The sequence below is a fragment of the Mesoplodon densirostris genome, chromosome 12 (assembly GCF_025265405.1).
Source record: "Mesoplodon densirostris isolate mMesDen1 chromosome 12, mMesDen1 primary haplotype, whole genome shotgun sequence".
NCBI lineage: Eukaryota > Metazoa > Chordata > Mammalia > Artiodactyla > Ziphiidae > Mesoplodon > Mesoplodon densirostris.
The window spans coordinates 40,122,380-40,147,630 of NC_082672.1; the positions used below are offsets into that span (position 1 = coordinate 40,122,380).

At 36.0% G+C, this 25,251-nt stretch overlaps 1 pseudogene; it reads right to left on the reverse strand.

Moving 5' to 3' along the window:
* Positions 1-21,081: 21,081 nt before the first annotated feature.
* Positions 21,082-22,171, reverse strand: LOC132499833 (tRNA endonuclease ANKZF1-like; annotated as a pseudogene).
* Positions 22,172-25,251: the final 3,080 nt, after the last annotated feature.

Here is a 25,251-nt window from a genome sequence, read left to right on the forward strand (position 1 = left end):
AGGTAGGTTTCCTCTATGCCCACTTTCTGGAGAGTTTTTATCATAAATGGGTGTTGAATTTTGTCAAAAGCTTTTTCTGCATCTATTGAGATGATCATATGGTTTTTCTTCAATTTTTTAATATGGTGTATCACATTGATTGATTTGATTATACTGAAGAATCGTTGTATCCCTGGGATAAATCCCACTTGATCATGGTGTATGATCCTTTTAATGTCTTGTTGAATTCTGTGTGCTAGTTTTTTGTTGAGGATTTTTGCCTCTATATTCATCAGTGATATTGGTCTATAATTTTCATTTTTGGAAAATCTTTGTCTGGTTTTGGTATCAGGGTGATGGTGGCCTCATAAAATGAATTTGGGAATGTTCCTTCTTCTGCAATTTTTTGGAAGAGTTTGAGAAGGATGGGTGTTAGCTCTTCTCTGAATGTTTGATAGATTTCACCTGTGAAGCCATCTGATCCTGGACTTTTGCTTGTTGGAAGATTTTTAATCACAGTTTCAATTTCATTACTTGTGATTGGTCTGTTCATACTTTCTATTTCTTCCTGGTTCAGTCTTGGAACGTTATACCTTTCTAAGAATTTGTCCATTTCTTCCAGGTTGTCCATTTTATTGGCATACAGTTGCTTGTAGTAGTCTCTTAGGATGCTTTGTATTTCTGTGGTATCTGTTGTAACTTTTCCATTTTCATTTCTAATTTTATTGATTTGAGTCCACTCCCTCTTTTTCTTGATGAGTCTGGCTAATGGTTTATCAATTTTGTTTATCTTCTCAAAGAACCAGCTTTTAGTTTTATTGATCTTTGCTATTGTTTTCTTTGTTTCTATTTCAGTTTTTTCTGCTCTAATCTTTATGATTTCTTTCCTTCTGCTAACTTTGGGTTTTGTTTGTGTTTGTTTCTCTAGTTCCTTTAGGTGTAAGTTTAGATTATTTATTTGAGATTTTTCTTGTTTCTTGAGGTAAGCTAGTATAGCCATAAACTTGCCTCTTAGAACTGCTTTTGCTACATCCCATAGGTTTTTAGGTCATCATATTTTCATTGTCATTTGTCTCTAGGTATTTTTTGAGTTCCTCTTTGATTTCTTCAGTGATCTCTTGGTTATTTAGTAGTGTATATTTTAGCCTCCATGTGTTTGTATTTTTTACATTTTTTTCCCTGTAATTCATTTCTAATCTCATGGTGTTGAGGTCAGAAAAGATGCTTGATATGAGTTCAATTTACTGATTCTTGACTTGTGACCCAAGATGTGATCTATCCTGGAGAATGTTCTGTGCACACTTGAGAAGAAAGTGTAATCTGCTGTTTTTGGATGGAATGTCCTATAAACATCAATTAAATTTTTCTCGTCTATTGTGATATTTTAAGCTTCTGTTTCCTTATTTATTTTCATTTTGGATGATCTGTCCATTGGTGTAAGTGAGGTGTTAAAGTCCCCCACTATTATTGTGTTACTGTCGATTTCCTCTTTTATAGCTGCTAGCAGTTGCCTTACCTATTGAGGTGCCCCTATATTGGGTGCATATATATTTATAATTGTTATATGTTCATCTTGGGTTGATCCCTTGATCATTATATAGTATCCTTCCTTGTCTCTTGTAACATTCTTTATTTGAAAGTCTATTTTATCTGATGAGTATTGCTACTCCAGCTTTCTTTTGATTTCCATTTTCATGGAATATCTTTTTCCATCCCCTCACTTTTAGTCTGTCTGTGTCCCTCAGTCTGAAGTGTGTCTCTTGTAGACAGCATACATATGGGTCATGTTTTTATATCCATTCAGCAAGCCTGTGTCTTTTGGTTGGAGCATTTAATACATTCACATTTAAGGTAATTATCGATATTTATGTTTCTATGAACATTTTCTTAATTATTTTGGGTTTGTTTTTGTAGGTGCTTTTCTTCCCTTGTGTTTCCCACTTAGAGAAGATCCTTTAGCATTTGTTGTATAGCTGATTTGGTGGTGCTGAATTCTCTTAGCTTTTGCTTGTCTGTAAATCTTTTGATTTCTCCATCAAAACTGAATGAGATCCTTGCTGGGTAGAGTAATTTTGGTTGTAGCTTCTTCCCTTTCATAACTTTAAGTATTCATGCTATTCCCTTCTGGCTTGTAGAGTTTCTGCTGAGAAATCAGCTGTTAACCTTATGGGAGTTCCCTTGTATGTTATTTGTTGTTTTTCCCTTGTTGCTTTCAATAATTTTTCTTTGTGTTTAATTTTTGCCAATTTGATTACTATGTGTCTCGGCATGTTTCTCCTTAAGTTTATCCTGTATGGGACTCTCTGCCCTTCCTGGACTTGGGTGGCTATTTCCTTTCCCATGTTAGGGAAGTTTTCGACTATAATCTCTTCAAATATTTTCTCTGGTCCTTTTTCTCTCTCTTCTCCTTCTGGGACCCTATAATGCGAATGTTGTTGTGTTTAATGTTGTCCCAGAGGTCTCTTAGGCTGTCTTCATTTCTTTTCATTATTTTTTCTTCATTCTGTTTTGCAGCAGTGAATTCCACCATTCTGTCTTCCAGGTCACTTATCCCTTCTTCTGCCTTAGGTATTCTACTATTGATTCCTTCTAGTGTAGTTTTCATTTCAGTTATTGTATTATTCATCTCTGTTTGTTTTCTTTAATTCTTGTAGGTTTTTGCTAAACATTTCTTGCATCTTCTCGATCTTTGCCTCCATTCTTTTTCCGAGGTCCTGGATCATCTTCACTATCATTATTCTGAATTCCTTTTCTGGAACATTGCCTATCGCCACTTCATTTAGTTGTTTTGGGGGGTTTTATCTTGTTCTTTCTTCTGGTACATAGCCCTCTGCCTTTTCATCTTGTCTATCTTTCTATGATTGTGGTTTTTGTTCCACAGGCTGCAAGATTGTAGTTCTTCTTGCTTCTGCTGTCTTCCCTTTGGTGGATGAGGCTATCTAAGAGGCTTGTGCTAGTGTCCTGATGGCAGGGACTGGTTGTGGGTAGAGCTGGCTGTTGCTCTTGTGGCCAGTGCTCAGTAAAACTTTAATCTGCTTAACTGCTGATGGGTGGGGCTGGGTTCCCTCCCTGCTGGTTGTTTGGCCTGAGGTAACCCAACCCTGAAGCCTACCTGGGCTCTTTGGTGGAGCTAATGGTGGACTCTGGGAGGGCTCACGCCAAGGAGCTCTTCCCAAACCTCTGCTGCCAGTGTCCTTGTCCTCACAGTGAGCCACAGCCACCCCCCACCTCTGCAGGAGACCCTCCAGCACTAGCAGGTAGGTCTGGTTTAGTCTCCCCTGGGGTCACTGCTCCTTCCCCTGGGTTCTGATGCGCACACTACTTTGTGTGTGCCCTCCAAGAGTGAAGTCTCTGTTTCCCCCAGTCCTGTCGAAGTCCTGCAATCAAATCCCACTAGTCTTCAAAGTCTGATTTTCTAGGAATTCCTCCTCCCATTGCTAGACCCTCAGGTTCGGAAGCCTGACGTGGGGCTCAGAAATCACCCACTTTTAAATATGAGGAAACCACAATTAAGAGTCCAGATCACAGAACAAGTGAGTGTCAACCCTAGCAATTCACCTACACAACAATTCACCCTAGCAATTCACCTAAACCCTAGCAATTCACCTACACAGCTACATCTCCACACACCTACACCATACACATATATTCTCACACACACACTCACAAATTGGTAAATATAGACACATAGAAGATTCAGCAATCACACCCACCTCACCTCCCATCCCAGGGTTTCTATTGATAGTAAAGGAAATAACATCTGTCTTTTTGCCTACCTTACGGACACTACAAGTTATCCTACATAAGTGAGAGAGTTACTGTTTCTGAAGGATGTTTTCATAGATCTTTCATGACATAAGTTATGTACATATTCACTGTTGTTCTAATCCTCTTGCTCAGCTTTTTACAAATCAGACTCATTTTAGATAGTCTGAGGTAGAGACTGAAGATAATTATGATTTATTTGGCCTCTGTCCTTAGCCCTATTTTATACATGATAACACTGTAGCTAAAGAAGTTTAAGAAACTTGTCCTTTTAGCAAAAATATTGCAGAAATAGAATTTTGACCTGGGATTGTGTGAGGACAAATCTCCACTTCTACCCTGATGACTCCTCTGGGGTCTTTAATCCTTGATAAATGATAGAAAAAGAAAGGTTGTGCCATGAATGCTAACAGTGTAAGAACTCCATTGCCATCTCTTTATGATAGAAGATCAGGGAGAATGCTCTTTGACATAAATCACAGCAAGATCTTTTTTGAACCAACTCCTAGAGTAATGGAAATAAAAACAAAAATAAACAAATGAGACCAAATGAAACTTAAAAGCTTTTGCACAGCAAAGGAAACTATAAACAAGATGAAAATACATTCCTCAGAATGGGGGAAAATATTTGCAAATGAATCAATGGACAGAGGGTTAATCTCTAAAATATATAAACAGCTCATGCAGCTCAGTATTAAAAAAACAAACAACCCCATCCAAAAATGGGCAGAAGACCTAAATAGGCATTTCTCCAAAGAAGGCATACAGATGGCCAAGAGGCACATGAAAAGATGCTCAACATCACTAATTATTAGAGAAATGCAAATCAAAACTACAATGAGGTATCACCTCACACCATGTAGAATGGGCATCGTCAGAAAATCTACAAACAACAAATGCTGGAGAGGGTGTAGAGTAAAGGGAACCCTCTTGCACTGTTGGTGGGAATGTAAATTGATACAGCCACTATGGAGAACAGTATGGAGGTTCCTTAAAAAACTAAAAATAGAATTACCATACGACCCAGCAATCCCACTACTGGGCATACACCAAAAGAAAACCATAATTCAAAATACACATGCACCCCAACGTTCATTGCAACACTATTTACAATAGCCAGGTCATGGAAGCAACCTAAATGTCCATCGACAGACGAATGGATAAAGAAGTTGTGGTACATATATACAATGGAATATTGCTCAGCCATAAAAAGGAATGAAATTGGGTCATTTGTAGAGGTGTGGATGGACCTAGAGACTGTCATACAGAGCGAAGTAAGTCAGAAAGAGAAAAACAAATATCGTATATTAATGCATATTTGTGGAATCTAGAAAAATGGTACTGATGAACCAGTTTGCAAGGCAGAAACAGACAGAGATGTATAGAACAAACATATGGACACCAAAGGGGGAAAGCAAGGGGGGTCTTGTGGTGGTGGTGGGATGAATTGGGATACTGGGATTGACATATATACACTAATATGCATAAAATAGATAACTAATAAGAACCTGCTGTATAAAGAGATAAAATAAAATTCAAATTAAAAAAGGAAGCAAATGAAACAAAGAAGTCTGCTAGCAAGGCAACAAAATTACAATTAAATAACTACCTTTGAGATTGTTTGGGGGGACTTAATTGACATTGCATGTTACATAAATAGGGATAATAAATGGCCTGGGGATTTTTTCCTCCTGGTTTCTTATTCAAGGATCAAAAAATATTTTCAATAATTTGCATTCTTATGTATCATTAAGAGGAAAACAGAAATGAGAGAAACAGGTTTGGAGATTACATGTTTTTCTTCCTCTGTGAACTCTGATGAGTAATTTTCTCTGGTCTGAAATCCATTAATAAAGAAATTTGCAGATAATAAAAAAAAATAGGATCAGCATTATGGCAGAGTGTTGTATAAAGGTGACGGCCATCGAAAAGATAATTCTAGGAATTATAGAAGCATCCCAAGAAGTAATGTGAATTATTTTCCAGGAACTCTAAACTTGGGTCTTACATGAACCTTGAAAACAAAATTTGTTTTGTAGTTACGAGCTGTGAGTGGATACACAAAACTCTCACAAGTCGTGCAATCATCCTTGACTAGCCAGTTTCGGCAAGCTCACCTTATGTAACACATCTACAAGAGCATTGCTAAATCAAGTAGGACAGAAAACCTTCACTTATAAGCCTCGACCACAACACAAAAGATGAGGAGGAACAGGGTCATTGCAACAGCTGCTTTATAATTCATTACAAGCAAGTAGACACAAGATTCAAGCAAAGACTGACTGCAATATACATAACGTCATACCTTTGGAAAATCTTTCTCTTGATAATAGTCAATGAGTTACAATGTGATGGACAGCAATCTCTTTAGGATGCTGCTTATTAAGGATGTTTTTTTTCTTCTAAACAACTATTTCTGCTACAATCCTCTTGAAGAAAATATTATATTGAAACCAAACACTACTTTGCTGGCTTTTCATTTTACAAAGAATTCCAAACTAACAACTTGAGTGAAGGATCATCTTATGTTTAACAATATTGATTAAGGCCATAAAATTTTATGTTTAAATAAATTAAAGCCATAATAACAGAAGGTTTCCAAGATCACATGGTATTATTGTTGGAGAGGCAAATCTTAGATATTCTCTCACCAAAACTATATTTACATGAGGCAAATGTTTTTTAACCACACTGTATTATTTGGCCCCAAATATCTTTTTTCAACCTCACTGAGACTTGTCTTGGCAAAACAAGGAAGCCAAATGGTATATCAGGATACCCTCAAAAGTATACAATACCAGGAATTATAAAGGACAGTGTCTGTAATTTTGGTACTGCAATTTTCCCCAGTAAATCCAGATGACAACCCTATTTTTCATTAGTATCTGTATTCTTAAACTCCAAATTAAGTCCTCTTAGTTGAAAAATTAATGATAATCTCATCTATTAAAAAATTAGATGATAGTATATGTAGGCCCAAATGCACATAGAATCACACATAGAATCACAAATAACTATGAAAGTAAGTGAACCCATTTTTTCTGATGAAAAACTTCCTGATGTGCAAATTTTCATTAATGTCTACATGTATTAAAAATTATAAGTCATCTTAGTAGGATTAATTCATGACTGATACATAAAGTCTTCAATAGGATTAAAATTATTTCAAGGCCACTAATTCACTAAAAGGTAAAGCCAGGATGGTTAGTGAATTTAACAATACCAATTTTTTCTGAAACAAATAAAGGATACTGTATCACATAATCTCCTCGTTCCCTTTGATTATTGGCCTGTAATTTTACCTAGGAATTTTGCTGAAAATTATAGAGGAACCAAAAACTGGACTTTGACATTCAAATTCAGATTTGAGTATGCTCAAAAGAGAGCATATGCTGTTATTCACTACATTTGAGAAACTTTTTAAAAAATAATGACTTTGAAAATTCTCATGATGAATCCAAAAAGCAAACTCTCCTTTTTCTCTTTCTATTTTTATATTCTACTTAAATGTAAGTGCATATATATTCAATACACTATTTGTGGTAGTTAAAAAAGGAAACAGAAAACCTAAAACAATTAAAGAAAGCAATAAAATCACATTTACTAGTATTATCTACAACACTCAATGTTTTGAGCAAGTCAAGGTGAAGACATTGGGGAATGTGAATGCTGACTTTTTAGAAAATCAAAAATTAAAGAAAAGAATGAGCTGGAAAGGCAGAGACACAGTCATGCCACAGAGACTTCTCAGGATGCCAGACGAGACAAACAAAACCCATGTCATCTAAGAAGAAGGAAAAAAGTCCATTTAAACTCAGCCACCCACAGTGAATACAGCAACTGACAATGGATTATCAGAAGAGATGTTCATTAACCTGCTAACTAGGAAAGTATATTTTGCTATATTGAAAACAGGAAAGTATATTGTTAGAACTTGTGATAGTTTGATCCACCAGTTTGTGAAATAAATACTTACATACATTTCTAATTTTTATTGAAGTCTAAGCATGTTACCATAGGGAGATAAAAAGGTTATGTCACTAATGCTGTTTTTGCAAAAAGAAACTTCCTAGCTTTTATTAAAATAACTACATATTTTCATTCCATCCCAAAAACTATATACTTTAAATGTGACTTAGAAAGAAAAAGTTAGAAATCTCTGGGTACCTCAATGAACTATAGTATAATCTCCAAATCTTTACTCAAAATAGAATCATATGTATGAAGAAATTCACCATTTGAAGTTACTATCTCCTTGGCAATCAAGAAAAGTCATCGATTTCATGAGGTAATAACTCAATCAATTTGGATAAATTAGCACTTTCTTACAGCTAGATATATTCACTTGTGATTCCCCCTGTCATGACAAAATATTGGAAAATAGTACAGTAATGCAAAATTGGGATAAAGTATGACAAAGCCTAATATTGCTTCTCTCCTTGCTTTTCTTTTTAAAAGTAACTAAACCCCAAAAGTAACTAAACCCCTCCCTCCAAATAGAAGTTAAAATATAGTGTATAGCATAGAGTCCTCAAAGAAATTCTGGATTTTCTTGGACTTGGAGAGATGTGGGAAGATTTCCACAGTTCTTCTAAGCACTCAAGCGCTCGCCTCTTAACTTTTTATTGTGTGCCCCTTTTCACTTAATGAAAGATGACACTCTTCCTATATTACTTGTCCCAGGTACTGAATGACACATAAATTTATATATTTACAGCATAATATTTTACAAAAGTAAAAGATAAAATTTTATTATAACTCAAGTGACAAGCTTGGGGATCAACTCAAGCAGGACTATTTTAAAGATGGGTCAATTTAAGTAATAAATGAAAGTAGTAGTAATAAAAACAACCTTGTTTTTGGATTGTGCTGTCAATTTTACATAGTGTCTTGATGAATAAAGAACTCCCATCAGATACTATTTTAAATAGTTTGAAGTAACATGTAAGAAAGTTTAATTCAATTGATATCTGTACTCTCTTATGAAAAGCAAAACAAAAACAAAACTAAAACCAAAAAGCAAAAGTTAGTGATAAATAGTACAAAGATACAAAATATTTTTTGAAATCTATAAATTATTTTTTTTAATTTTGTGAATAATTAACATGCCACTAACATAATGGGATTTAGTTTTTAAATTTCACGACCAATAGATAGTGCTGCAAATAGCCTCTAATTTTCTGTTCTTATAATCGGTTTCAACAACAAAATTTTTGAAAATAAGTGTTATATATTTACACCTAAAAATAAGGTAACAAATGGTAGGATTAATTTTCATAAATACATACATAATAAAAGTTTGGACTATAAAAAATACAGAAGGATGAATGAAGGATAAGTCAGTAAAGAGTTAAGAGTATTTGAATTTAATCTTATGGTGGCAATTACTATAATTCCCAAATGCATACTGATGTCATAGTCAGAAATGGAATTGTCTGTAGAGCACAAATCTGAGCTAATCTCAGTATTGAATGTATTGTACTTTGGTCTTTACCTTTTTAATCTGATTAAAGGTGATTCAGAACATTTTTATTTCATGAAATAAACCTAGATTTATTAATTAAAAAATTTTCAAGCACAAAAATTTCTGCCTTGAACTCTAGGTAGTATATTCAGATACATCTCATCTAGTGGCAGATACATTAGCAAAAACTAAAGTTCAGCAATTAACCTTGTTAGGAAAAAATTATTTTCAGGATGGGTTATTACCCAATGACATGTGTGGTTTAACAATTTCTAGAGGTGTTCTCTTATAATTTATACAAATAAAAGTCTGTAAATGGGCTATCTATTGTTTTCTTTAATTCTAACAAGATATAACTTCATATACCAAATAGATGAATTGAATTTAGACCTAGCCCAAAATCCTGTTGTTTTAGATGTCTAGATATTCTTCTGTATATTTACATAACTCAACTCAAGTATAAATTGACAATGAGAGAACTCCAAATCTTTTCCCATAAATAGAGATTTGGAGAAAACAACGAAACCAGCTACTAGGAAAAAAGAATATTATCTTGGGTTCACCGACATTTTCTTACATGATTTATTGAAATTATGGTTATTAGGCTAAATGTCAAGTATTCCATATTGACTCTTTTCAGAGTCCAAGGTAAGTGGGAATATTCATATTTTGACATTTTCACTCATATTTTGGAATGGTTTGACTAAATGGAAAGATTCAGCACTAGAGAAAATTCACCTGTTCATACAGACTGTGCAAAAACAGTGTACTAACAAGTAGCAAATGTCTGTTTCACCGACACAAATTGTTAAATGATTCTTCTTAGACCAGTGATGTTGATACAACAGCAAAACAGAAATTAAAAGGAAGAAAATCTTTATTACTTGGTCCCATGGGAAAAAAGAAGTAGTAGAAATTTAAAATGTTGTCCACCCTCTCTGGGTTCAACCATTTTGAGTGCCAACAGACAACTTCAGCTTTTTAAGGCTGTAAATCGTTCTTAAGTTATATGCTATCAATAAATAATTAGCAGTCCTCTCAAAAGACGTCACTGATTATTTTATATTGGATATTGACTTGGGTATTGTTTCTTTCTGAAGGCTCTAGAAGAGAATCAGTTTCCTTGACTTTTCCCTTCTAGCAGTTGCCTGCATTCCCTGGCTCATGACCCCTTTTCTTTATCTTTGAAGCAAGCAGTGATTGGTAAAGTCCTTCTCACAGTGCATCTCTCTAACCTGTCTTCCATTGTTGTGTCTCTTTGACTCAGCTGGGAAAGGTTCTCTGCTTTTAAGGACTCATGTGATTAAATTGGGCTCACCCAGATAATCTAGGATAGCCTCCTCAGCTATGTATAGGTCTTAGTCACATGAGCCAGGTCACTTTTGCTATGTGAGGTAACACATTTACGGGGTCTAGGGATTAGGGTGTGGACATTTTTGGGAGGCTTTTTTTCTGCCTATAACACCTTTTACGTAAAATTTCTAGAAAAAGCAAAAATATAGAGACAGAAACTACATCAGTGTTACCTGGGTCAGGGAGTGACAGCAGGTTTCACTGAAAACAGACATGAGAGATCTTCCTAGAGTGAGGGAAGTTATCTAAAAAAACTGAACTATGATGATATTTGCACAATTCTAAATTTTACTAAAAATCATTAGGCTGCATACTTTCAGTGGGTGAATTTTATTATATAAATTTTAGTCCAATAAATGTGTTAAGTGTTTTTAAAATTAATAGATAAAAGCAAAGGAAAATAGTTTATTAGTTTATTAAATTAGTTAATATGATTTAAATAAGCACTGATTAATATGGAGGTCTTATTTGGGATTTTGATGCCTGATGAATTTCTATTTTCCCCCAGTCACTTGAATGGTATTTTGGCTTCTGTCAATAACACACTGTATTTACATTTAATGTCTCAGCTGCTGATCTTAAACATATTCTTATCATTATATCACCTGGTAGGAATGAAAAATATTATTTTGCACAGTGTGAGCTTCTGAACTCAAAGAAAGGGCAAAACAAAGACCTTTCTCTGAATACCTTCATTGGATGAATTATGAACATGTGGACAGAAACACTGGGATTACATCTCTAACTGCTTCATCCCATCAGACACATAAAACTGTGATTATTATTAAGAATCACAAAAAAGTCTGCTTGTCAATTAATTTTCTTCATAAATATATGAAAAATCATTTCTTTACAGTTTTTGTCAAGTAGTAACCCAGAACTCTGAAAATTTCTTGTCTTCCCTAAGTATGTAAATTATTATTGATGGTCTTAGTAATTCAAAAGACTAAAAAGTTGATATACATTTACTCCAGAAGTACTCAGGAGCATTATTTTACCCCAGTGAGGAAAAAAGGGACATACTCTGCCCATTTGTTAATGATGACTCATTAATTTATTCTGATGAGCCTTAAGGTTTTGAATGAGTCAGCTGGCTGAATTGTGTAAAACAGTGGATAGTACAGCAGGAAGTCTGAGGCTGACATAGTTAACTGTAGATGTTAACGCCTCACTGTGGATATTTCCATGATCACATCCATTCTGATTTTACTTTGTGCCTCAAGATCTCCTAAAACTGGAGGCATAATGTTTATACATTGTTTTGAGATGAAAAGTATATCCAAAGAGAAGATACTACCGTACCACAGAAGCATCCACCTGAAGCTTGCCAAACAGTGTGGACAAGACTGAGGGAGGTCCTAGATGGTTATGCCAACATTATCTCACCTTGAAGTATGAGCATGTAAGAATGCACACTTAATCCCCTAAACACTTCCTTCAATAAATTAAGAAAGCTTGACCGTTTAGCTAATTTATTTTCTTTTATTATTTCTTTATTCCAATTTTATCTGTACCATTTTTACTATGTTGGACTTTTCAAACATCTTTTAACATTACTTATCAGATACTTTTAATTTAGAAAACCCTGATATCTTTTCCTTTGTATCAATTGTGTTCACAAAAAAACTCTTAGGAACTAAATGGATATTTCCCTGAGAAATGCAATTTTAGAGACATATATCAATATTTATATCTAATTTTTCATCAAGTACATTTAGATGCAGAAAAATTTTTCCTTCTATCTATAACCATAAAAGATTAAAGATATATTCATTTTGAATCAAGATGCATGAATAAAGGTACAGATCCTTCATTTTACTAGGCTTTGTTGGACTGGTTCATTAATAGATTTTTGAATTTTAAAGTTCTTACCAAAGCAATTTTTATCCCCTAGAAAAAATAGACACTGAGTTTAATAACAGGTTAGATCAGTTTCTGTTACCAAAATGACTCTGGAGTTCCACGTAAGTGGAGTCAGACAAACTGTATGTTTTTTAACCCATTTCAGGGGTGCTATTAAAATATACCATGGCAACATCAAGATTGTACTTTCGACCTGTTTCTCAGAGAGTTTTTCTATCCACAATCCAATATTTGAGATAATTCCACACGGACGCTCTGGTCTTCATAAGAAACAAGCCTAGATAGAGGAGAATTTTTTTTCTTGAGAAGTGACTGCGATCAAGAGAGACTGAGAGAACTCTTGTTTTCTTTCTCTGTCTCGATTTTTCAGGCATTATGTCTCTTCACAAAATTTACTAGCTGGGTTCCAGTGTTTCCTTTGCTGGTTATTATCAGAAATATTTATTTAAAAAATGCTCAACTATTATTTATATACAATATTGCATCTTAAAAGCCAGAATAAGAAGATGTAATGGAAAAGAATCAGAAAAAGAATATATATATGTATAACTAAATCTTTGCTGTACACCTGAAACATTGTGAATCAACTATACTTCAATTAAAAAATAAATTAAAAAAAGAAGGAATAAGTGAAGGCAAAATTTTTTTTAAAAAGGTGTGGCAAAAAGAACACTGATGGGAGTCTGGAAACCTCTTCCCATTTGGTTTCCACTGAAACAAATTGTGTGATTCAGAAAAGATCCTCACAACCTTAGCATAAATTAATGGAATTGACTAGATAAATTCCAATGAAACTAAGCTCTAAAACCCTATTCCAGAACTAAAAGGTTAACAATAAATCAATAAGCAGATCGGCTGAAAAGTCACTTTTGAAATTTAGAAACTAAATTTCAAATTACAGAGCTGTTCTTGAAATCACAGATATACTGGATGGCATAAAGTAAGGGAAGAGCAAGGAGAACCATGTAAAATTTTCTCAAGGGTGAGACCTAATAGAAATGTGCATAATTCTTGCATTTCCCACATCTAAGATTTTGGTCAATTAGAAAGACTATGGTCAAAAAGGGCATGTAGATGGGGCTTCCCTGGTGGCGCAGTGGTTGAGAGTCCGCCTGCTGATGCAGGGGACAGGGGTTGGTGCCCCAGTCCGGGAAGGTTCCACATGCCTCGGAGCGGCTGGGCCTGTGAGCCATGGCCGCTGAGCCTGTGCGTTCGGAGCCTGTGCTCCGCAACGGGAGAGGCCACAACAGTGAGAGGCCCATGTACCGCAAAAAAAGGGCATGTAGCTTAGATATTAGTGCTCATTTAATAAGAGAGAAATGGGAAAAATGAATTCTAAAAATGGGGCAAAAACTTTAACTTTCCCCTTGCTCCATCAGCCCCAATGATGCCACACCAAACACTTAAAAAAAATTAATTAGAAGTAAATAGTTGTAGTTATTAGACAGATGTCCCTGAGGAGGATTTCATGGTACAATCTCAGTAGACAAAAACCTAAAGGACCTTGCTAGTATTTTATCCTAATCAGTCTTAATGGTCTCTCAACCTTCTTTCAATGGCCTTAGTTCAAAAGCCAAACATCTAAATGGCAGAACCATAAAGAATTAGTGAAATGTTCATTGGATTAAAAACTAGAGGGAAAAAAAAAGCTTTTAACATTTTTCAGAACAAAAAAAAAGCCATTTTAGGTCAGCGGCTTTGAAATGAATATTTGCTCCTCTTAGGGGCTGTCTTGGTAGTCATTGCCAGATCCCATACCTGGCACCGTGTTTGGTGCATGGGAAAAACCTACTAAATGCTTGACTGATGAACAGACATGCTAAATAGGCTTTGAGTCAATTCTTTCCCTGCTTTCTGGGCAAGTGGTCATTAACATAAATCACAAACAGTGGTCTGGGGGAATAGTTTATTTAATCTCTTGCTATAGCTCTTTCTCCGGCCTCTCAACAAGCTCTGATGTTGCTCTCTGCACCTTCCCTGACCATACATTCCTGGAGTCTCTATATCACCAATATTACTCAGGAGATAAAATATCTAAAATAATAAGTCCTTAGACCAGAATGTCTCTTATCTGACCCACTACTTGAGCTAAATAATCAAACCTCAAAGCCCATGGAATTTAAAACTTTAGGGTTGCTGGTGCTGAATATTTTGTGCTTTTTTTTCCCTTTCTTGCACTTAAAAAAAAGTTCTATGTTCAGGTACAAATAAATATTCCATAGATACTTGTTGGATAAATGACTTTACAGTGCATACTGTAAGCTGTTTGAGGAAAGATTTTATGAAATTTGGTTGGTTGCCACAAAGCCTAAATGTTTTGTGATTCATTCAAAATTTTACCTTGTGCCATATCAGATAAAGTTTTATGAGTTTATCTACAGAAGGAAGAGCTTCTTGTCAAACACAAAAATAGGGAGCAGAGAGAAAGAGGTGGAGTTTCCTTACTGAAATCAGACGTTAACATGCTGTGTTCATTATGAACCCTCACATTCAATAAAGTTGAGAATGCCAGGGTACTGGAGCAGAGTTTTACTGAAGATCAAAACAACCTGCTTTTACAGACTTTGTGTTCTGTCTTTTCATTTCCTGTAGGTGGTTAGCTCCTGAATTGAACTAAATACCAAAGTTTCTGATTAGAGGTAACTGGTTTCCTTCCTGACACTGAAAATGTCAAAAGGTAAGCTGCCTCTGGATGGACCTAACTTTGAAGCTTATTTGTGATGATTCCAGTTAGTTTTAAGGTAGTAAGAATTAGAATATATTATATTTTGTTTTACAGATTCTTTGAAGTTTCTTGCTGGAGCTTATTTTTAAATATCCTCAGTCTTTTGTTTTATATTCATAAGCAAATTGATTTCCTCACTCCTGATTCTATCTTACCAATTTTTAAATTATTTATAGTTACCTGTTACAATTAACAAGAAAATTGTACCTGATCTAGTCATATTTTTATGGAAAACTTTGTTTCATCATTCTATGAACTTCTACCTAAATTGCAAAATTTAAATTGGTCATAAAATGTTTTTTTATCTTGAAGAAGTTTGAAAAGAAGCATGTATGAAGAAGCTACTGATACTTTATTTTTTCTTTTCAAATAGAGTGATCATGTATATACAATTTTTATCCTGTGCAACTCCAATGATAAAATTCCTAGGATTGATAGGGATTTGGGAAGAAATAGTGGATAAGACTTACAATCATTTGGGATTTAATTAAGTCACATTTTCAGCAGGTGTTCTAAATAAATACAATAACAGTAATAAATATTGTTAGCATGCAAGATAGTGCCTGACTAGAGGCGGTAAACATTAGATAGGGTTTGAATAAAGGACTATAAGCTCAGTATCACAGGACTTTAGATAGGAAAGTTACCTAAAAAATGTTCTAGTCCATTTCCTGAGTTTTACAAGTGAGAAAATTCAGTTTCAGGGGAAGACACTGTTTCAGGTTAAACGGTCTGTTAGTGGCATAGTTGAGGCAACATTCTATGTCTTCTACTTCTGATTCACTACCTTTAGCCTCTGTTTTTTCTAGATAGACCAACTGAAAAACATAAGTGACTACATGTATTGAATTATCCATATAATTATTAATTTAAATAGTACAAGTTAAACCTTGATCTACAAAGTTATACCTGAACATATTTTGAATAGTGTTGTGAATTTTGTAGATCGTGTTCAATTATTTATCGCTTACTCAAAACTTGTTTCTGTTGTACAAGCCAAATTATGACAATATAGAAAGTAGAAAAAGAAATGAACATCCACAATTTATACCATTACAGTACACACTATGCAGTTTTTACTCCTAGTACTTATTCATGCTTACATATTTTCTGAAGTTGTAATGATGAGGTAATATGATCTTTGTTATGTTTTATTTAATTAACATTATATCATGACATTTTCATGTTATTACATAATGTTCATAATGACTACTTTAGCAACTGCATAGTATTTCATTGACTTGCTTTGATATTTATTCAGCCATTTCCCTCTTGTTGAACAATTAAGTCACCTCCAATGTAACTGTTAATAACACTGCAGTGAATTTCTTCATTCACATTGCTTGTGTATGTTGTTTTCCTTTAAATTATTTTTCTGTGGGTAAATTATAAACTATTGAATTTTAACTGGATTTGAGTATTTAGGTATCAGCAAGGCTCATAGCGCATTTTGCTAAATAGTTTTCCAAAAAGGTTACATCATATAACTAAAGAATAAAGTCATCTAGGCTGTTGATTAAATAGAACAGCCCCACTTTTGCCAGGCATGGACAATGGAAACAACAGAGGAGCCACAGTTAGGACTGGCCTTGTGTGCAGAAGAGTGTTCAGAAGTCTGCACAGATAATGTACATGACAGTCCCTAAAAATGAAGTCCAGTAGTTTTCCTGAAATTTCCAACATTATAAATTCTCAGTTAGTGCCTTCTTAAGGAACTAGATTTTTAATAAAGTCAAGACATTTCTAGACCAAAGAAGGGTAAAGAATTAGCTAACACATGTGCAGAGTCTAGTTGACATGATTCACACCCATTACCAATCATGTACACTTAGAGAAAATAGCCTTAATGCTTCAAATAAGTACTAAGAAGGAAGAAGTTGAGCATATGAGACTCTTTTGCCTATTGAGTGAAAGAAAATAGAAAATTGGACTTAAATCTCTCATCCATCATAAACATGTATTCCCTATACACACACCCCACCCCACCCTCAATCCGAAACACACACACACACCCCCACACACACTGGTCAATGAAAAGACCATGCTTTTCTTTTTTTCCCCACAGACTTACTGTTTGTTTTCCTCCAAATGGCAAAGGCAGAAGTAGATTGAGTTACTTAGGCAAAGTTCTGTGTTAGAACTGTGAACCACCTTTTCATCGTACTTTTTTAATAAAAAGGTTGCTTATGTTTCAATTCAATCTCTGTGGCTATTGCTATTGAGTAAACCCCTTTACTCCAACTTTCTGGGTGAAAAAAGACCATGCTTTTTAAATTTCATAAGTTCTTTAGGACTCAGACCCAGGACTCCCAGGGCTGTGGTGATTGACTTGCTCATTATTGCTCAGTATTTTTTTTTTCTGGTATATGGAGCTACACAGCTACCATTTACTGAAAAGCTGCTATCTCCCAGCCACTTTCTTGGATGCTTTTTGTTCAGGATATCATTTAATCCTCACAACTACTCTATATAGTACCATTTATTTCTCTCTATTACATATGTGGAAATCAAGGCCCAGAATCTTTAAGCAATTTGAATGAAAACACAAGTTCTGAGTTATGAGGTGGCAGAGCCAAGATTCACCCTTTCTCTGATGGATGCTGTTCTGTGAAGTACCTCTCAGTGCAGCACAGACAAAGTGAAGGGGGCATTTCTACCTTAATATGTTAACTTTTCTGGGAGATTTTTGTTCTCTTGAGATTTTTCTATTCATAAAACTTGAAAAACCTCTCAGTTACTTCTTCTTCTCAGAATGTCGGTCATACTGGATATTTAATCTGCTATTAAATGTATGTCCAGAAGAATACAAATGGGAATCAAAATAGTGGCCTGAAATGAACTCTGTAATGTTTAATGAAATGTTATAATATTTTGTGTTCAATCTTCATGACTAAAGTCACGACAGATATTCCAAATCAGCAGTTGTGTTGCCAGTGGAATCTCAACAATATTAATTCAGATTTGAACAACCACTCTTGATTTATCTCTTTAGATCAGGTCCCATAAAAACTAAGGATGAAGTCTCCTGACTGAAGTCTTTAATTTCTAAAAAACAATTAAATCTGATAAAGTGTTTGGGTCTGAGAAATTTTGGTGAAGGCAAAGAATGAAACAGGAGTATACCTGTGTCATAACACAGCTACCTTATTAACAATTTTCCTCCTCAAGTAGTTAAGCTGATCTCTCAGCAAATCCATTAAAATTACTCACAAGAATTTAAGAATGTACTATTAGTCAGAATGATCTTGGAACAGAGTTAAAAAATATTATTCCTTTCCCTACTTTGAAATTTTCACCCAAAGAAGGATTAGATGAATTCTAAGTTTTTTAAGTTTGTAGAAGAATTGTACCACAAATTTAAACTCAAGAGGAAAACACTTTAGATCTATGATCTAAATATATTATTATATATTATATATATTATATATTAATATATTATTAGTGAATATTTGGGATAAAAAAGTCTCATACTTAGAAACGCCAAAGAAAACCAGTTTATGTCTATTATAGGTGGAAAGATACTGGCCATAAATATATCTTGAACTTTTAACTGTGGCAAAAGAAATTTTACTACATATTCTGCCTGCCTTTACATAGGTAGTTAAACTCTATATAATTATATAGTTAGAAACACAGTTATATAACAAATTAAGTCCTGGGAAAGGGAAAAACATGATTCCATGTAGATACACACAGCCCTCAAAATTTGCTTGCAAATGGTTTGGCTCTTAAACATAATTTCTCACAGAAAAATATTTCAAATCATAGCCCCTCTCCACCTGAAACCCACTGAATGCATAATTAAGTTGAACTGTGGTTATTATATTTGAGACAGAGCTCTTTCAGGGAGGAAAAAGGCAGAGGACACACATTTACTTCTTTCCTTTAGGGCTGGCTGTGAATAAAATATTGTCATAGACAATATTTATTAGGAATCTTTTATATTCTTTCATCTGTCACCTGAATTTTGCCTGCTGCTCAGTTTTTGGTGTGTGCTATACTCACTTCCTGTTTTAAACTACACTATTGGCACACTACCCAGGACCAGCCTACCTCCCCAAGGACTTTGTGCCTCAAAATGATCTCCCTCCCCTCTTGTCACTACTGCAGTGCCTTCCATGTAGAAGGCACTCAATAATTACTCATTGAAGGAATGAATGAAATAAGAAACATACAAAGTAAAAGAGAAAAGATGTGGTTTTGATCCTTTATAGCCTCTTCACTTTCCCTATATTTACATTGTTTTCCAAGTTTCATCTGTTTGTTGTTTTGCACAATGGCTCCCTTGGAGGTGAGAGCTTGAGTTCCAACAAATGAGGTAAGGGTAGGATGGAGGACAGCCGGGCACATGTTTTATGCAGATTTTTAGATTCAGTGTTAATGGAAGGCTCACCTTATCTTTAAAAGATGAGGCTATGGTAAATAGCGACGCTACAAAGCTCAAGAGAACATGGTGAATCATGATGACAGAAGGTAAGCACACAGTGGTAATGTGGTGTAGAGATTCCAGACTTGCTTCACGTGTGTCCCAATCAGTGATGGCATCTTAAAGCAGCCACATCTCTGTCCTATCCAACACATAGAGAGGCACAATAGAACAGTGCAGCTACAGTGCTTCTGCTGTACAACAGTGGTTCACAGCCAACGATGCTCAATGCTCAGTGTGGCTCCCATGGTAACTCATGGGCGAGGTGCCTCGTTAGGCCCTTCCTGTTCTGCATACCTATCTCATTGCTAAGCTGCTTCTGGTTGAAATCCCATGCACATGCTCTTGTATGGTCAAAAGGAGACTTCCTCTGTACAGAACTCACTCAGAGTCTGACATGGGCACATGGCAGGCTGCTGGCCAAAATGTGCCCGCTAAGCCGCTAACAAATGAATCATGAATCTGGGTGACTGGAGAGACAAATGTTTACCATGGAATGGTAACAAAAAGTCTGGGCTTTTTGCCATTTAGGAAAGAAAAAAGAGTATATAAACTTTCTTATCCTTTCCTGGATGGAGGTCTAAGAAGATACAGGGCACTCAATTCAGTCTTTGGACAGCAAGCAAAGTGACAATAAATGAGACTTTTTAGAGATTCACAATGAAATACACATGTGTGTGTGTATATATATATATATATATATATATATATATATATACACATATATAAATTTTCTTTTTTTGTGATGACTGGTTTGCTTTACCATAAAACAGAGTAGGATGTTGTTATTACAATTTAGCTCTTTCCTATTCCAGCCCTTCATTGTTTAAGGCTATAGGGAAAGCAGGTTGTGCTATTACTCATTGAACACCAAGAATGCGGGCAGAATAAGATAATGTTTATGAGTATAGGCTTTGTGGTCAGACAGAGTGGATTTCAATTCCAGACCTGCCACAATCTGGCTGTGTGACTTTTAGGAGGTTACTTAACATCTTCCTCTCTGTAACGGCCACTGCAGGTAGGCAATATGTGTTAAGCACTTAGAACAGTGCCTGGGACAGATTAAGTGCTCAATAAATGTTACTTGAAGATTATTTGCTTACTGATAGTATTCCTAAAATTAGTACTAGGAAAATTTTCCACCAAAAGCATTATGGCCAAAGAGCAAAAAATACACACCAATAATATTATGCCCTACTAGAGTAAGTTTGCTAATTCCTCTAAGGAAAGTTACTTGAGTAGAAGTATTTTAAATTAACTATTTGTGTATTGTTTACTTTTTCTTTTCTGTGTTTTATCAGTCCTTATCACTGTGCCTGGTGAGTAAATTATTTCAGAAATGGAGATAAGACAAACAAGAGATCTAAGACAATGGAATGTCTAGTATGTTAACATACTCTATTCCAGAGGGAGAAAATTAAGAAAAATGGTTTCTAGCATATTTATGAACAACTTATTATTGATATTCTGTGGTACATACATACATGCATACATATATAGCTGAGCTCAGTCTTTGGGACTGGAATGTGTGATGTAGATGTGCTCATCTTTCCGTTTGGCCTTCTGCTCCCTTTTCTGAGTGGCCTGCCGTGCCTCCATTTCTGCTATCAGTGGCCCTGGCCCCTGGAGGACTTCCGGGAAGGTATAAGCTGACCTGAGCTTTGCTGTAATCATAAGCATCTGGATTCTTCTCCATGAACCTCCGGAACTCATTACGTGCTGACTTGTCAGCTGCAACTGTGCATGGTGGCTGGGTCCGGGAGTCCTTAGGTGTGAAAACCCAAAAATGGGTTCAGCTTGCCTCCTGTTCCTCCCAACATCACCCAAGCAGACCAAGGGAAATACCATCAAGTAGCCAGTGCCAAGATCATCGTCCGTGTACCCCAGAAGGAGTCGGCATGAAGACCCTTACTTACTGCACAGGGGTCTGGCCCTGCCTCTGAGGCCAACCACTGAGCCTCTCCCAGCTGCGGCTGCTGTGCGCAGGAGGGTGAAGCCACCAGAGCCCAAGGGGGCACTGAGCAGAGACAGAACTCCAGGGTCTAGGGGGCTGGCAGCTAGCCGGAGCTTCAGCATCAGCAAGCAAGCTATCTCCAGCTCAGCAAGCAGCCAGAAGCACATCCCAGAGCTCTGGCTGACCAGGGGACTTGGCCTCATCTGGGAAAGGCCCCAAAGGGGCTGACTGTGAAAAGGCCTCATCTTCTTGAGGTTGCTGGGAAAGAGTCATTTGCACCCCAGCCTCCAGGTCTTGGTTTCTCTCCTTCTTATTCCTTTTTCTCCTCCTCTGTTTGGGCAATACCTCAAATTCACGAAGATCCAGTGTCCCCATTGTCACCTCTACTAGCTCCAACTCTACCTGGGGGCCATCCTCTCCCTCTGACTCTGAACCTAGGGAAAAGTTTGCTATGTTAGATCCATCTAAGGAATAAGCAGTGGGTAGAAGGGTGTGAGCTGCCCCAGATGCATAAGAATGTACATAGATAATCCAGATCACTTGAAATAAAATTGTCACCCCTCCCCAAAAAATTTCTCTTTCAGCTGCATTTTGCTTCTCTTTGTCTCGCTGGCAAGCTGGCAAACTGTTTGATGATCCCATGTTCAGCACACAGAGACATTGAAGGTTCTCCAATATCTTCATTCAACTATTCAGGGAGAAGCCGAGAACATCAAACTATTTTCAGTTATGCTAGAAATGCACCAGGAAGTTTCCTACTGTGTAGCAGAGTGGAAGTGATTTATTTTAAATGAGAAAATGAACTATTGGTCAATGGAAAGTTGACAGCTAATAAAATATCTGCAGCTGGGACTCATCTTTCCATGCAAAAGAGATCTGAAAAAGAGGCAAGGGGAATTGAGGTGATTTGGACTACTTCTGACATGAACTTCTGACACTCATTCTGTAAAACTATTAATATGAAATATGGTTTTCCAACTTCAAGGCTGAGTGATGAAGGAAAGAAAAGATGTGAAATGTTAGAAACTTACTTCATGGGAGACTTATTTCAGATACTCTAAAAATATCTGTAGAACCTCATGTAAAATTTCCATGTGAGGCCCCCTTCCTTTAGAACTTCTCTTTGCAATCCAAACCTCAAGTTCAACTACAGTGTGAGCTAGAGAAGAGAAAGGTAGGAAAGGAAGATTGGGAGTTGGCTCTATCAAAAACACTCTTTAATAACATACCTGTATCTAATAACTGCTTGACATTTTAGAGAACTTTTGTTATTATTTATAGAATTATTCATGCTTTGAATGGAAACATCAGCAAGATGGCAGAATAAGAAGCCTCAAACCCTCCTTTCCCCATGGAGATATCAATTCAACAATGATACAAGACCAATTCCGTTTGTGAGAAATCCAGACACCAATTAATAGGCTGCTTCACCACAGGCAAGCCTGAAACCAGCTGCATCAAAGCTGGTAGAAAAATTCATAGCATTCACTCATCAGAATCCCTCCCACCAGCACAATGCAGCACACTGCAGCATGATCTGAAGGAAATCCCCAACTCCTGGAATCTCCAGGGAGGGGGGAAGGAGGGACAAAAGACTGGAATATACATATAACATTCTGACTTTTGTTGGGGGCTAACAGAGGAATTGGTTTCTTTCTTGCTTGAATCTAAACACTGACAGGAAAGAACGCCAGGTTGGGGGCTGCTAAGAACAAAGGTGAAAGTTTGAACTAGCATTGCCACTCCTCCTGTCTCAGAATAGAGCAAGAGGGAGAAAACCCCCAACTCCTGGCTTCTCCCTGGAGAGGGAAAGAGTTGAATCATGTGTCCAACGGCTGGCTTCTTTTCGGGGTGGGGGACATGCCAGAGGAATTGGTTTTCATCTTATTTGACTTGGAGTGCTGACAGGACCTGGGATACTCTAGATGCCTGGGGGTCTTTGAGAACAAAAAAGAGCTGGGTGGCTTATGGCAGCTCCATAGAACCTGCAGTACCACAAACAGACACCAGAGGGGAAAAGAGATTATGAACCCTTGAAGAAAGAGCCTGCAAAACCTCTCTGACTGGAAATTTATATGCAAAAGCCCAGTGATGATACATCCACAGAAAAGGTTTGAGAGGCCCCCAAAATCTCTATTCAGGCTAATGAGTGAAGGTCTCCTCTGCACGAAGCTAGTCCATAAAGACTGGGAGAAGTGGATGTTGTTTTCAATGTGCAGATTACAACACAAAGTAATCAGTCACATGAAGAAACAGAAAAACATGGCCCAACCAAGGGAACAAAGTAAATCTCCAGGTATTGACCCTAAAGAATTGAAAGTATATAAATTACCTGGCAATTTAAGATATTCATCATAAAGATGCTAAAAGCTCAGGAAAATCATACTTGGACAAAATGGTAACAACCACAAAGAGATAGGAAAATAGACTTCAAGTCAGAAATTGTCACAGGAGACAAAGAAGGACATTACATAGTGATAAAAGGATCAATTCACTGGGGAGATAGCAATTACAAATATACATGCATCAAACATCACAGCACTCAAATTTAGGAAGAAAACAATGACAGAACTGAAGATAGAAACAGATAGCAACACAATAATAGTAGGAGCTTTCAATACCCCTCTTTCAATAATGGATAGAGCAACCAGATGGAGATCAATATGGAAAGAGAAAACTTGAACAACAGTATAGACCAATGGACCTAACAGACATATACAAAACACCCCACCCAACAGCAGCAGAATACTTATTCTTTTCCAGGAACATTATTCAGGATAGATCACTTGTTAGGTCACAAAACAAGTGTTTCCAAATTTAAGAAGTTTGAAATCATACCAAGTATGTTTTCTAACCATAAGAAAATGTAACTAGAAATCAATAACAGAAGGAAGACTGGAAAACTCACAGATATGTGGAAATTAGACAGCACACTCCTGACAACCAGTGAGTTAAGGAAGCAATCAAAAGAGAAGTTAAAAAATATCTTAAGACAAACAAAACTATAACATAATAAAACTTATGGGATGCAGCTAAAGCAGTAATAAGAGGGAAGTTTATGGTGGTAAATACCTGTATTAAAAAGGGATGACCTCAAATACACCTCAAGAAACTAGAAAAAGAACAAAGCCCAAAGTTAGCAGAAGGAAATAATAGAGATTAGAGAATAAATAAACAAAACAGAGATTAGTAAAAAAAATAGGAAAAGTCAATCAAACTAAGAGTTAGTTGTTGTGAAGATCAATGAAATTGACAAATAATTCATTAAGAAAAAGAGAGAAAAGTCTCAAATCATAAAACCAGAAATGAAAGAAAACACATTACAATTGATGAAACAGAAATTTAAAAGATTATAAGAAACTACTATGAACAATTAAATGTCAACAAATTGGATAAGCTAGAAGAAATGGATACATTTCTAGAAACATGTAAACTACCAAGACTGAATCATGAAGAAGTAGAAAATTTGTACAGACCTATAACTTGTAAGGAGGTTGAATCACAATAAAAAGTCTCCCAACAGTAAAGGTCCAGGACAAGATGGCTCCACTAGACAATTCTACAAAATAATGAGAAGAATTAATGTTAATCATTCTCAAATCCTTCCAAATAATTAAAGAGGAGAGAACACTTCCAAACTCATTTTTACAAGGCCAGCATTACTCTGATGCCAAAGCCAAAGACACTACAAGAAAAGAAAACTACAGACCAATATCCCTGAT